The following is a 15118-nucleotide window of genomic DNA, read 5'->3' on the forward strand; positions in this document are numbered from 1 at the left end:
GGCTCTTCTCCAAGATCAACCCAAGTCACTGTGCTTCATGATTCACGATCGGCTATGAAGTTGTGGGTAGCGCCCGTGTCCACCATTGCACGGGTCGTTTGGCCATTTAGCTTGATGTCCACATACATCAGTTCACTACTTCCTGCTTTCTGTAACTTTGTCTTCATGTTCTCCCCCACTTGACCCCACATAGCGTTCAACAAACGCATTGCTCCCATTCGGGGTCCTTGCGACTCCTCGTCGTCGCTGCTAGATTCAGAACCGAGAGCTAAGAGCAACATCTTTGCCCTTGTCCGATCGGGGGGGGTGGATGGAAGCCATCAAAGCATTGAGTGCTTGCTTTTGTGGGCACTCCCTCACCATGTGCGGTCCTCCGCACAAGAAACATCCTCCAGGTTTTGAGGCCTTGCCTTTCGGGTTCGGCCCTTTGTGGGAACTCTTCTTCTTTTGCTCGCCCTCGAGCTCCTTCCCTCGAGAATGTTTTGGAGGGCGATTACCTGAAGATTGTTTCCTTCTTACTGAGTCTTCAGAAGAAACAAAGTCTGTGAGCCTTTCTGCAGTAGCAATTGCCCCGACCACATCGGTAACATTCCTTCGATTTAGCTCCTGTTGAGCCCATAGTTTCAAACCATCGAGGAAGCTGAACAACTTGTCCTTCTTGGACATGTCCAGCATTAGTGCAGAAAATTGTTTTACATAGTCTCGGATGGTGGTACTTTGGCGGAGTTGTCTTAGCTTCCTTCTTGCGACGAACTCTGTGTTCTCCGGTAGGAACTGAGTTCTCAACTCCCGCTTCAAGTCCTCCCATGTGTCGACTCGACACCGACCTTGTTGGATCTCCTCCCAACGGGTTCGCCACCAAAGTTTCGCATCTCCGTTCAGATACATTGTTGCTATAGAAACTTTGGTATCTTCAGAATCGGGCCTTGTGGCTCAGAAGTATTGTTCCATGTCGAACAGAAAGTTCTCGAGCTCTTTGGCATCTTTGGCCCCTCCATATCCATGAGGCTCAGGTGCCCTCAAATTTTGTGGCGGTGCAACGCGGGTGTTGCTTCCTCCCGCATTTAGTGTTCTTGTGAGCATGGCCACCTTAGCAATGAGTTCCGCCACAATATCCTGTAAGTGTTGCCTGGAGTCTTTGGTGTCATCAGACAATCGGTCGACTGGGGCCTCGACCTTGTCGATCCTGGACTCTGCTTCCTCTTGCGAGCTCTCTACCCAAACAAGCCTTTGTTGGCCATGGTAGAGTTCCTCCATGCTCGCTTCAAGAACATCCAGGCGGGTTTCCGCCGTTGTGAGTCTCTCCTTGTGACTCTTTTTCCCAGTTAGCGCTTTAGATTGCGCTTCCTCCGCTCGTGGAGAGTAGCCAACTTCTCGCTCATCCTGTTCGCTACCGCGCTCCTCTTGAGCGGCTCCAACAGCATGAGAGTGAGTGTGCACATGCAGCCCACCTGTGGCTGCTTGGGGCAAGGGTCCGGTTTGCCCCGTCTTGCTTGATTCGCCACGATGCTTTGCCATGGCGAAGTTGCGAAGTTCGTTCGCTGCTCGCTTGAAGTGCTTGCCCGCTCTGATACCACAATGTCACGGCCTTAGTTGGAATTGCCTAAGACGTTAGGCACCCTTGCGGCCAAAGACGCGAACTTAGCTTGCGTTGCCTAAGTCACGAGTCACCGTTATGGCAAAGACGTAAACTTAGCTTGCATTGCCTAAGTCGCGCTTCGTCCTTGCGATATTGCTCCACAAGGATCAGCCCACTTGTAATCTCTCGCAGGTCCCGAAGGACCTATAAAAGAGAAAGTTGATTAGTTCGAAAGAACGAGCAACGGACAAGTCCCGAAGTCTCGCAAGAAGGGGAAGCTTTACAAGCAATTCAGCGAGCACCTTGCATGCACAAGAGAAAAGAGGGAGAGGGGGAAAACAAGGGCTTTAGAAGGTTGAACGAATAGTTGCAAGCCTGGTCCCGGGCACGACAACAAGTTCCCGGAAAGGCCACGTGCGAACTTGCGAAAGAGAGTTCAACGCCCGGTATATAACCGAAGCCCCATCTAGCCCTGTGCCACCTGGGGGGTTCAAAGGGGCTGAGATGGCTGACGTTTTGGTGAGCGGAGGCAAATTGCATAAATCAGCCCACGTCACGCGAAAACGGAGCTGTTTTGGGCTGTTTTGTGGCTGTTTTGCTCGGCTCAGTGAGCGGTCGCTTTGTAACGCTGCAGCTTGTTCGAACTTACATTTTTACAAGCAAAATGACCCAAAACCAAGAGAAAACATGTTGTCAAGCAGCTGTACATGTAGGTGTGAGCGACGAACGGTTCGTTGAACGGAGTTGTTGCGGGTGCGCGATGACCATTCGTGACAAAACGTCGCCTCAAAGGAGAAGAGTCCTTCCTTTATAAGTCCTCTTCTGGAGCGGCCATCGCAACACCATCTAGTTTCCTATTCCATGCCTTGGATCTCTCCTCCTAGCCTCGAGGTCGGGATGTCTTCGTCTTCCTTCCCTTCCTCTTCTTCTTCCTCAGGTCGGTCGGTTCCCAAGGCCCGTGAGTCGACCTCTGGCAACCCTAGGATAGAAGTGATTAGTTCATCCTTGGGAGGTGTGTCCTCGGAGGACACCAAAACCTTTGCCACTCTCGAAATAATGAGGTCATGGCATGATGTAGACTCGGTGGTAACCGAGGAGCTCCTAGGTCTGATTCGAGACTGTTATTGTATCCCGATGAGCTATGGGCTCCATGCTCCATCTCCCGCTCAGCGTCCCTATGACCCATTCCCCGATGGGTTCAGGCTAACCACGGATGCCCTTGAGGCGGGACTATGGTTTCCTTTGAATACCGTCATTGAGAAGTGCCTCCGCGGGTGGAGGATTTTGTCGTCCCAGGTGGCGCCTAACTCTTGATGCTACCTGGTGGCTTTCCTAGGGTAGTGTTAGGGGGCGAGAATCGAGCCGACACGAATGCTCTTCCTGGTCTGCTTTCTCCTATGCAAGGGGCGAGGAGGGTATTACCTGACCGCCCGTGGTGGGTTCAAGATCAACGATGCACCCTCCAATAACAATGGGTGGAAAGCCAGCTATTTTTCTATGAGTCATAGTTGGGGGTGGGGTTTTAATGATGGATGGACTTCCTGAACCATCAACAATGTTCCCCATTTCTTTTTGACGGATAGACCGAGGACGTGAACCATTTAAGGGAGATTATGTCTTCCTCTCGGGTAATTAGGGGGATGACCGAGGAGTGGCTGATCGAAGTGGGACTAAGCTGAGCTCTTAGGGGAACGGTCGCTTTTATGTTTTGGGATGTTTACTTTGCTCCTGGTGCAGCTGACCAACCGACTCTTTGTTTGCAAAGATAGTAATCCTTTAAACGCTGAAAGGGATGCCTCATTCCAACATTGCCATGCAACAATCATGGGAGTTGGAGAGCTCTGGCACCGACGATGCTTCGAAGAGGACCATTCCCAGGAAGAAGTTGGGGTCATCGAGACTGAGTTGGTCGAAGAAAAAGGTGAAGACAGGAACTCGAAAGATGTCCGAGGGCTCGGCAACCTGGGGGAGGGAGGCCTCGAGGATTCCCGAGGTGGGGGTTGCCCCTCCCGACGAGGGCTCGGCAAGGGGGAAAGGGGGCATCGGTTCATTTGGGGATGACCCTCTGGGGAAAACATCAACCCGCCCGAAGTCAATGTGGGACTTGTGCTGCATCCGGCCTCGTTTCGTGGGCGAGTCGTTCCAAGCTTTGAGTATGGCCAACCTTTCGGAGGGAGAAGCGCGAGCTCCCTATACCTCACGGTGGTCGACCCTCAAGGCTGAGAGTCGGATCTGGTCCAATGGGTCGGTAGCTTAGGAGTTCTCCCGAGGGGTCCTCTATCCGGTGTTGGCGAAGCAGCTCTACGGCTCTACTTTCGTGGTGCTAATGGATCAGGCAGCCAAATCTCTCATTTGGGTAAGTATGGGTGTTTTGCTTCCCCTCTTCTTCCTTCTTTTTTTTTTATGGGTTCTGACGCTAATCTTTACACAGGGTCAATATTATACCATGGCGCTGATCGACCATGTCTACGATGCTGGTCGGGTGATCGAGCGCTTCGGAGAAGCCAACTCCAGCCTCTGTCGAGAGGTTGAGGAGCTGAAGAGCGGGCTCGGTCCGAAAGTCGTGGCCATGGCCGAGCTGCGTGCCTCAGAGTTGGAAGCCAAGGTGAGCCATCTGAAGGCTGAGCTGAAAGAGAGTCGGGTCCGCATCCGGACACTGGATGATAAGCTATTGACTCTCTCTCGGGATATTGAGGTCGCTAGGACTGCTTCCTGGGCTATCAAGGAGGCTTTGAAGGAGGAGTGCTTGGGAGAAGCCAAGAAGATTAAAGAGGCGATTGTTGAATACAAGAAGTTTCCTGGGTTCGAACTCGGTTTGTAGAGGTCAGGGCAAGTGACATACGAGTTCGGATATCGGGTGGCCTTCGCCCGCTTTCGTACGAGATATCCGGCCCTAGAGCTAGAGTAGAATCTCTTTATCAATTTGCCAGAGGATCAAGATGTTGATAAGCTGGCGGAGGTCTCCTTTAACGACAGCCCAGAGGTTCCCCCGAACTGAGGGATGTAATTTTTCTTTTGTCTCAATCGAATCAAATCTTGGGTCATAATGCCTCGACCGAAGTGTATGCACCCTTTTGATTAATGAAAGTCAGCTTTTCTAAATCTTGACTTCTTACTTTTATGGGTAAAACTTTTTCAGATTTGATGCGTTCCAAGTCCTCGGTAGGGGGCTCCCCCCCATGGTCTTGAGGTGGTAAGTCCCCTCTCGAACCACCTCGCTAACTCGGTAGAGACCTTCCCAATTTGGGGCAAACTTCCCCTTTGCTCGAGTCAGGTCGCTTTCTTCGGTCTTTCGGAGGATGAGGTCCCCAACTTTAATCGGGCGCAGGCAAACTTTGCCGTTGTACACTTGGCCCGTGGCCTTTTTGTACGCCAGAGTGCGTACGTGTGCCTTGGCCCTTCTTTCTTCAAGGAGGTCAAGATTGACCCTTAGGCCTTCCTCAGAGTTATTTTCATCGTAAGTATCAGTGCGCCAAGTCGGGAATACCATCTCGGGCAGGAGGACTGCTTTGGTTCCGAATGCCAGACTAAACGGGGATTCCCCCGAGGCAGTCTTAGGAGTTGTTCGTAGTGCCCACAGGATGCTAAGGAGTTCATATACCCAGGTCCCGAGAGCCCCCATCACCCTCCTCTTGAGGCCTTCAAAAATTGCTTGATTCATGACTTTGGTCTAGTCGTTCGTTTGGGGGTGTGCGACCGAGCTGAACCTTAGTTGTATCCCGTAAGACTGACAGTAAGCTTTGAACCTCATGTTGTTGAACTGGGCTCCATTGTCGGTGATGATAGCCTTTGGAATCCCGAACCAGGTGATGATGTTTTTCCATGTAAAGCCTTAAACTTGTTTATCCGTGATGGATGCCAAAGGTTCGGCTTCGACCTACTTCATGAAATAGTCGACCCCGACTATGAGGAAATGTTGCTGCCCTGACGCTGGGGGGAAGGGCCTGAGGATGTCGAGGCCCCATTGGGTAAAAGGCTAGGCCGCATCCATCGGGGTGAGGGGAACTGCATGCTGGTGCTGTAATCGGGCGTGCCTCTGGCATTGTTGGCATTGCTACATGTATGACAAGGCGTCTTGGCGCATAGTCGGCCAATAGTATCCCTGCCTGAGGGCCTTGAAGGCCAACGTTCGGCCACCGATGTGTTCCCTATAGATGCCCTCGTGGAGCTCGTTGAGGACTATGTTGGCCTTAAGTGGCACGATACAGCATAAGAGGGGTTGAGAGAAGGCTCTTCGGTACAATTTTTGGCCAATCTCGTAATACCAAGCTTAGGCACATCGTAGTCGTCGCGTGGTCATTGGGTCGTCGGGTTGTGTCCTATCCCTCTTGAAGCGGAGGATTTCCTCCATCCAATTAGGGGTCACCACGGTCCCGGCGATGTCCCGAGTTGGCACTGTTGGGGTCGTGAGGGACTCGGTTGTTAGAGCTCCTCCCGGGTCACAAGCGGAGGCCAGCCTAGCTAAGGCATTGGCTTGTGCATTTTGTGCACGTGGTATCCTTGTAATCGAGAGACGATCAAAGCGACTGGTGAGCTGTCTCACTTCAGCTAGGTATAACGCCATGATTGGGTCTTGGGGTTCATAGTTCCCGTTGATGTTTTCCATCACTAGCTGAGAATCGTTGAAGGCCTCAAGGTCGTGCACATGCATTTCTAGGGCGAGGCGTAGCCCATGGAGTAATGCCTCATATTCGGCCTTATTATTGGTGGCCTTGAATCGTAGCCAAAAGGCCCGCTCATAGGTTTCTCCGGTTGGGCTCCTGAGGATGAGTCCGGCCCCAGCTCCCACAGCGGTTGTTGATCCGTCCCTATACAGGGTCCATGTGTGCTTGTCATGTCTTTGTTCAATAGCATTGTTCTCAGGGTTAGTTCGGAGATTAAGTCAGCCAATACCTGGGCTTTATGATCTTCTCGAGGGCATATTCGATGTCAAATTCATCGAGATCGATCGACCACCAGAGCAATCGACCTGATGCATCGAACTTTGAGAGGATTTATCATAGGGTTTGGTCGGTTATCACCTTGATTGTTTGGGCTTGGAAGTATAGTCATAGTTTTGCATCATCTTTATCAGTGCGAGGATCAACTTCTCGATCAAGAGGTACCATACCTCAGGTCCAACGAGAATGTAACTGACATAATAGATATGTTGTTATGCTTATGGTGCCTCTCGGGTTAACATCGAGCTGACTGCTTGCGCTGAGGTCGCCAGGTAAAGGCCAAGGACCTTGCTTGGCTCGGGTGATGCGAGTTGGGGCAGTCGAGTGAGGTACACCTTTAGCTTTCCAAAGACTTCCTCGCATTTTGGGGTCCGTGTGAAGCTGTCGACCTGTCGAAGAGCTTGGAAGAAGGGGAGGCACTTGTCGCCTGAACGTGACATAAACCTGCTGAGCACTACTAGTTTTCTAGTGAGGCATTGCACTTCCTTGATCGAGCGTAGAGGTTGCATCTCTGTTATGGCCCAGACCTTTTTCGGGTTAGCGTTTATTCCTCTCTAGTGGATGACGAACACGAGGAACTTGCCTGAACGGACCCCGAAGACGCACTTGGAAGGATTTAGGCACATGTCAAATTGCTTGAGGGTCCATAAGGTTTCGGCTAGATCGGTCAGATGCGTGCTTGCTGACTTGCTTTTTACGATCATGTCATTGACGCATACCTCCATGTTCCTGCCGAGTTGTTGCTTGAATACCTCATTGACCATTCTTTGGTACATTGCCCCGGCATTCTTTAGGCCGAAAGGCATCACTTTGTAACAATATACTCCCCTGTCGGTAATGAAAGCAGTGTGCTCTTGGTCTTGCGGTGCCATCCTGATCTAGTTATAGCCCGAAAATGCATCCATGAATGTGAGGAGCTTGTAGCCTGATGTGGCATCCACCAGCTTGTCACAGATAAAATTCTAAACAGGATGTTTGATATAATGCTTATGTATGTATGTGTCTTTTGGTTTGTTTATGCTTTGCACAACATGTAGAGGGATGGTCGAAGGCTTAATAACATCATTTTAGTTGGGTTTAGTGGCTGTTTTAGGCTTGTAAATAAAGGTTATGTCATGTGGACACTTGTGAGAGATATTCGGTCTATAGTGGATCATTTTGAACCTTTGTTGTGCAACCGTTCAAACCTTGTAAAGTCTATTTATAATTTGCATTATCTATGAAGTGTTTTCTGAAATGTTTTCTTGTGGATTCCGAGTGAGGCGATTTCTCTAACCTGTTTTCTCTTTTGTAGGTCCTAAGGGACCATACGAGGTTTTGGGGAGGCTGACCTTTGTGGACGGGCACGCAAGGGTGCCACACGACTTAGGCAAAACTAGCTAAGTCCTTGACGTATGGTATCAGAGCAGGACAAGCACTTATAGAAACACTTGGCATGCAAACGTGGTGGACCTAGTGGGGCTGCGTTGAGGGCAATCAGCATGCACGACTGTTTGGGGGAAAACGGGCATGGAGATGTAGGGAAAAGGAGTCGTTCAGAGGAGCGGACATTTGAGATTGGCATTCAAAGGAATGGCCAACCCTTCACGTAAGAGGCACCATGAGAACAAGCAAGCTTGGAAGAATGTATAGCGTATGGAGGTTAGGATCGCTGAGTTCGAGTTATGGCTAGACTTTGACAACTATACTTGATGGTGCTCAAAGCAAGTGAGGCGCTTAGTAAAGGATGAGACCATGCAAGGTGGAATGGGTTGCTCAGTGATCAAAAGAGTTATACAAAGCTCACAGAGGCAAGGGAAATTGCTAACTCGAAGAATTTGATACTCATGCAAGGGCTTGTATGTGGATGATGGAATGTTCGAGGCCATCCCAAGGCGATCGAAACTCGGCGCAATGGAGCATTGGAACTTTCTCTTCGGCACGAGAAAGATACGTATGTAGGAGGCTGAAGTGTGTAGCAAGTTTAGCATGTTGCTAGGCCTTGAGTGGTGCAGCGGGGGCTGTATTGATGTAGAGTAGCAATCTAGTAAATATATTTATAGGAGGTAGAATAATGCATAGTTTGTTCAGCAAGTCGGAGCAGTCTAAGATGATGGTGGTCTCCAAAACTTTCAGAGAGATGGAAGCGAAGAGAAAAGTTGCTCCAATGGGATAGATATCCAGGAGGGATTAGTCCCGACTCTCCAAAGGGAGAAGCATGTGCAACGGACCGCATATATTGAGAAGTACCTCAAAATAACTTCATAAAGCTCAACGGACTGAGCGAGCAGTGAGGAGTCATCACATGATCTCGCTTGAGATAATGCATTGGAGAATGCATTGCGAGATCAAGTGGGGGAGCGATCCAAGACAACACAAATGAAGGCACACTTGGAGTCGATATAGAGATCAGACTCAATGAAAGGCTAACCCATGGAATGGTGGGCGCGAGGGCCGCCATCAACTCAATGCAAAATGAGGAGCGGAGCAACTTGGGTGTAATTTGGTGAAGTACCCAAACCACATGAAGGGAGCCGACCTAGAAGATAGAACATGGAGCAGAGGCACAGAGCTTTCCTTATATAGAGGTCAAGGACATAAACTCTTGCAGAAGCAAGAGCGAGATCATGTCATTCCATGGGTCCTTCATTCTAATGGAGCGGGATCATCCTGCATGGTGCCAAAGATGAAGGGAGCTTCTAGGCACATACACCTTATCTTAGAGAAATATTTGATGGAGGAACCAAGGAGACTCAACTTGCGGAGACTAAGTTGGGTTCAGAAGGTGCACGGGGCAAGAGGACGCGGAGGCGGGTACTCTTGAAGAATATGCTACAGTGTTGTCATTCAAGTTACCATGAAGGAAGCGGTGCACAGTGGAGATTGTGCTGGTAGGGGCAGAGGCCCAGGATCTAAACAATGGTGCACTAATTTCAGCAAAGTTGAAGAACTTCAAAAGCTACTAGGCGATGGATTGTCCTAGAGCGATGCTTTGTCCAGGTGTGACCCGAGAGCGGGGGGGATGAAGGTCGATTGCCAAAGGAGAGAACATAATTGAAGGTGAAAGAGGCCCTATGATGTGTTAGCAGAGGCCACACATGGAGGGATCACAAACCGAGTTTATCCCATAAGGATCAGAATGCAATAGAGATGTCACCAGGAGGCGACATGGTGTAGCGAATCATGGTGGAATAGTTCGTGGCAATGTGATACATATGAATATAGCCCCGTGAGGGACTATGTCATACAGAGGTATGATTGGGAGCTATTGGGAGCTCCACTTTGGCGAACAACACGACGGCAAGAAGGGCTATGGATTCAACGAGTGAAGGCCATAGTACCGCAAAAGCGGGTCTCCCGTGCATGCATCGAATTTTACATCGAATGAAAGCCTTGGTCATCGGCATATGGGGGTTATGTACCACTGAGATAAAAGTTCGAATGCAAGTACTAGTGAGTCCCATGGGAGGGACTTAATCATGCAGAGGTATGATCGAAGCAGTTGGATAGTTAGACTGCTCTAAAGCCCATATTCGCTTAAGGGAGCCCAGCAAGTCAGAGGACAAGGTCAAGTAAGCGAACATTGCTACCAAGGAAGCTAAAGAGAATATAATCGGTGCAAACCCTATAACATGATGGTAGAGGCCATGCATGGGAGTTGTAGTCTATCTTTCCATCGACCAAAGAGAGATGCTTGGAGAACACAGAGGTGTTGAACCAGGGGGTTGAAAGGGGCGAGGAAGCGACGACGAGTCCAAAGGGACTTAGCTACCCAAAATCAAGCATCAGTTAAAATGGAGGTGGACTCGGAGGAGTGTCACAGAGACATATCTACTGATCGGGAAGAAAAAGTATGTAGATGCGAGGTGACGGATAATAGGGCAATGGGCATGGCAGCACCATGGTATCGCAGAGGAAGGACTTCCATGAAAGTCATTGATCCCTTGCTCTCATGGAGGGAGAGCGCTTGGTCATAAAAGGGGCCGAGGAGGTGGAGCATGCAGAGGCAAACTCCAAGTATCGAGACAAGGCTGAAGGGCAGAGGCCAAGGAACTTCGTAAGATCGGTGTCAACGAGCTTCTCATTAAGATAGCCGAGAGTGAAGGACTTCGGGTCGTGCAAGAGTGCACAACTGAGGAACGAAGCAGGCAGTATGTAATGTTGTACCTTTGCTACTCAGTGGAACAGGTAGCAGGGTTGATGGAGAAGACGGTACAATCCCAGAGGCGATCAAAACTATTAGAGACTTACTTCGTTGGGGTGAAAACTTCTTGCATTCCAGAAATTAAATGACATTAAGAAGGTGAATTATAGTAGCTAACTCAACGCAAGGAGTGCAAACACTTCGAGTGCTTCAAAAGTGTGAGCAAAGAATGGGCGAAGGTCAGTAACCAGCTCGATGCATGGAGTATAACTCTCGAGGAGATAGGCGAAGTCAAGTAACCATTGTCTTCCCAACTCTTAAGAGAATGGGTGAAACCAAGTACCCCAATTCCCATATCTATCCAAAAGAGGAGCTCTGTATAGGTTCAAAGACCCTTCGAAGATAATGGAAGACAATAGTTGTCAAATCCTCACCAATGGTGATTAGTGCTACTGAGAGTAGATTATCCGCTTTATTTCCCAACAAAATGCCAATCGAAAGTGAAAGTGATACGAATCTACTTGGAAGTGACAACTAAGTGAAAGAAGAGTCGATGGGCAAATTTTGTGGAGGAATGACCCAAAACTTCAAAAGTTTATGAGGTGATGCTCGTTAAAACTCCAACAAGCATCCACCCAGTTCAAGCAGCAAGAGACATTTGAGAGACTGGCGCATAGTAAGGATGGTCTTTTCCTTCATTTGGAGGATCCGTAGGAACCAACATGGATCAACATAACTCAGCCAACCCCACACTAGAGTCAGAGTCATTGGCAAGTTGAAGCAGCATGATGGATCAAAAGTTTGACTACTCAACAACAACAGCAGAGAGCAGCTGAGAGCCAAGAGCCAAATTGCAGTTGGAGTAGAAGATTGAAAACTTAGCAAAGGCGAGGAGTTGCAATGTCGACAAAAGCTTCGACGAGGACGTCGAAGGAATAAGTGGGGGAGAATATCACGGACAAAATTCTAAATAGGATGTTTGATGTAATGCTTATGTATGTCCGTGTCATTTGGTTTATTTATGCTTTGCACAACATGTAGAGGGACGATCGAAGGCTTAACAGCCCCATTTTAATTGAGTTTGGTGGTCGTTTTAAGCATGTAAATAAAGGTTATATCATGTGGACACTTGTGAGAGATATTCGGTCTGTAGTAGACCATTTTGACCCTTTATTGTACAACCGTTTAGAGCTTGTAAAGTCTGTTTGTAATTTGCATTGTCTATGAAGTGTTTTCTAAAATGTTTGCTTGTGGATCCCGAGTAAGACGATTTTTCTAACCCGTTTTCTCTTTTGTAGGTCCTAAGGGACCATGGGAGATTTCGGGGAGGCTGACCTTTGTGGACGGACACGCAAGGGTGCCACATGACAGGTTGGTCTATTCTCAGGAGTGGGTAGCAATCTTTGGGGCATGCTTGGTTAAGATCAGTGTAGTCGACACACATCCTCCAGCTCCCATTGTGTTTCTTAACAAGGATTACATTTGACAACCACCGAGGATATTTTATCTCGGTTATGAACCCAACCTCACTAAGGCAGTCTATTTCATTACTGATTGCCTTTTGCTGATCAGGGGTGAATTTCCTCAGCCTCTGCTTCATAGGTCGCGCTTCAGGGTGGATGTTGAGGTGGTGTTGGGTCGTCAACGAATTGATTCTGGGCATGTCTTTTGGGAACCATATGAATACATCAGCATTTTTCTTTAGAAAATCGATCAGCTAGAGTTGATCTGCTTTAGGGAGCGTCGTTTCGACTTTTACGGTCATGTCGGGCCAGTCCCTTTTCAAGGGAACTTCGGTGAGCTATTTTGGTGGTTCCAGGTGTGTTGGTATTCTGGCTTCTTCATGGGGATCTGGGGCTTGCTGGGGTCGCGGCTTCTTCAGGAGAGTGACCACCGTCAGATAGCACCGCCTTGATTCTCTAGGATCATTTCGGGATTTCCCGACTCTCGCTGGCGTTGGAAACTTGATGGCTCGGTGGTAGGTGGAAACTACCGCTCTCAATTTGTTGAGCGTCGGGCAATCGAGGATGACATTGTAGGCTGAGGGAAGGTCAACTACCATGAAGGCGATCATCGTCGTCTTAGCTCTTGGTTCTTCTCCGATGGTAACGGGGAGGGTGGTGGTCCCGAGTGGGGAGACAGAATTCCCCGTAAATCCGGTAAGTGTCAATGCCATGGGGGTGAGGTCCTCATTAGTTAGACCGAGCTTTTTGAAGGCGTCGAGGTACAGCATGTCGGCATAGCTCTCGGTGTCAACCATCAGTCTCTTCACTCGAGCGTTGGCGATCTGGATGGAGATCACTAAAGCATCATCGTGCTTTGGTTCTAAAGGTGATTTTGGGTTCGAACTCAGGTCTGAGATGCTTCTCCACCGTGCTACGGGCATAGGCTTTTCTCGCCATTGTGCTGCTACCGCAAAAAATCGGTCCGCCGGTGATGATGTTGATTTGTTTCTCGACGGGGTCCCTGGGGCGCGATAATGCTTGTCTTGGTTCCTTCAAGTAGTGCCCGAGGTGACCTCTTCAGATCAACTCAATTTGATTCTGGAGGTCGTGGCAGTCTTCCGGATCATGGTCGTAATCCCGATGGAACCTACAATATTTAGATCAGTCCTTGTTAGTAGCTTTTAAGGGGTTGGGTTGTCTCAAGAGTCCTTTCTCCCTGATCTGGAGGAAGATCTTAGTACGAGAGGTGTTTAAAGGCAAAGGCGGGGACCTCGGGAGTAGTGACTCGGGTCGATCGGGCCTTATATGGGGTTGCGCTACTGGTGACCCTGAAGTTGTCCCTTGGGCCTATTCTATCCTTTGCCTCTTGCCATCCTCGCGCCTTCCTGCCATTAGGACTTCTGCGACAATGTACTGGTTGGCGCGTTGGAGCATCTCAGGGATGGTTGCGGGTGGCTTCTTGATTAACGACCAGAAGAACCTTGAGGGTCGAAAGCCTATCAAAAATGCTTGCATGATCAGAGAGGGGTGGGTGTCTGGGAACCCCCGGATTTCAACGGCAAAGCACGCGATAAATTGGGAAAGTGATTCGCCATCACATTGAGACAATGCAAGCAGCATGGCCATGGAAGACCTGGGCCGCACACTGGCTAGGAAATTTTGCTCGAACTCCCTTGCGAGCTAATCAAAAGAAGAGACCGAGGCCAGCTATAGTTGGCTGAACCACGCCCGCGTCGGTCCTCTGAAGGTAGTCTGGAATGCCCGACACATTAAGGTGTCGGAAGTGCCATAAAGGGTCATTTGAGCCAGAAATGCAGCGACATGTTCCGTGGGGTCGGAGCCGCTGTCATACGTCTCTAATGCCGGGATTCTAAAGTTGAGCGGCACAGGCTTGTCCTGGATCTCTTAAGCAAAAGGGGATCCACCCGAGCTGCTTTCCCCAGTCTCGCCGCGTGACTTCTGGAATTCGTGTTGGAACTCGTCTAGGCGACAGTTGACCACGGACAGCTAGACCATGAATGAGTCATACGCTGAGTCGATAAGGTGTCAGGCTCAGGGAGCGATGGAGTGGCTCGGTGAGGTGCGGGGGCACTATGTTCGAGGAGGTTTCTAAGGGTTGCGATCTGCTCTCGAGCTTCTCCTATCCTGACTTGTTCCCCGTTTGGCCTTTGTGGTGTTGGGTCAGTAAGGGAACTCGCTGACTGCACGATCTGCGGGATGAGCGGGATGATTATTTGCATCATTCCCGCCAAGGTTTGCACTTGCTTGGCCAGGTCGAGGAACGCCTCAGGCGAAACGACCGAGGGTCCCATAGTATATCCAGGGGGAGGGAGTCCTGGGTCATTGAACAGGCGCCAGTAGTGATCCGACGTCGGGGTCGGGATGCCCCCATTCTTGAGGATAGGGAGGGGTTGATCACCGAGTCTGAAAGGGAGGTGATCAACTGGTGGTTCTACCTCGGGGTGAGCTCCTGCGGGGTGCTCCTATGACATCGGCCCTCATTCTAATGTCAAAATATTGGTAAACTTATGCACCGAGGCCGAGGAGTTAGCACGGCTTGGTCCACGGGTCGATGTCCGGAGTTCTCGATGGCTTGGAAGAAGCCATGGAGCCGGCTAGATCAAGGGTCGGGACGACTACGCCTCCGGGGGTGGTCGAGTTCTTGCACACACGCCCTGATCGGGGAGGTTCCCGACTTGGGCCCCTCATAGATTAAGTCGGTAGTCTTGTTTTTCTCCTCTCTTGGCTAGGTGTTGGCTATGGGTTTTAATACTGCTGCTCGAGGATCGATCGTACGTGGACCTGGCGCGTCGACCGACCCTCGAGTGATGAGATGGTACTTTCGTACGATCGTCGCTCGGTATGCGTGGAGCGATGCCATACGGCATCGTCCCGAGCTTTTCGGGATAAAATTTGCAGAGGGGGTGCCTCCCTATATAGGCTTCGGTTCGACGTGGAAAGTCAGCCCTCGTGCTGACTCGACAGAGGTGTGACGTGACGTGGGTCATGACGTGGTCGAGATCCAAAAACA

This window comes from Musa acuminata, chromosome BXJ3-8, assembly GCF_036884655.1.
Source record: "Musa acuminata AAA Group cultivar baxijiao chromosome BXJ3-8, Cavendish_Baxijiao_AAA, whole genome shotgun sequence".
Classification (NCBI taxonomy): domain Eukaryota; kingdom Viridiplantae; phylum Streptophyta; class Magnoliopsida; order Zingiberales; family Musaceae; genus Musa; species Musa acuminata.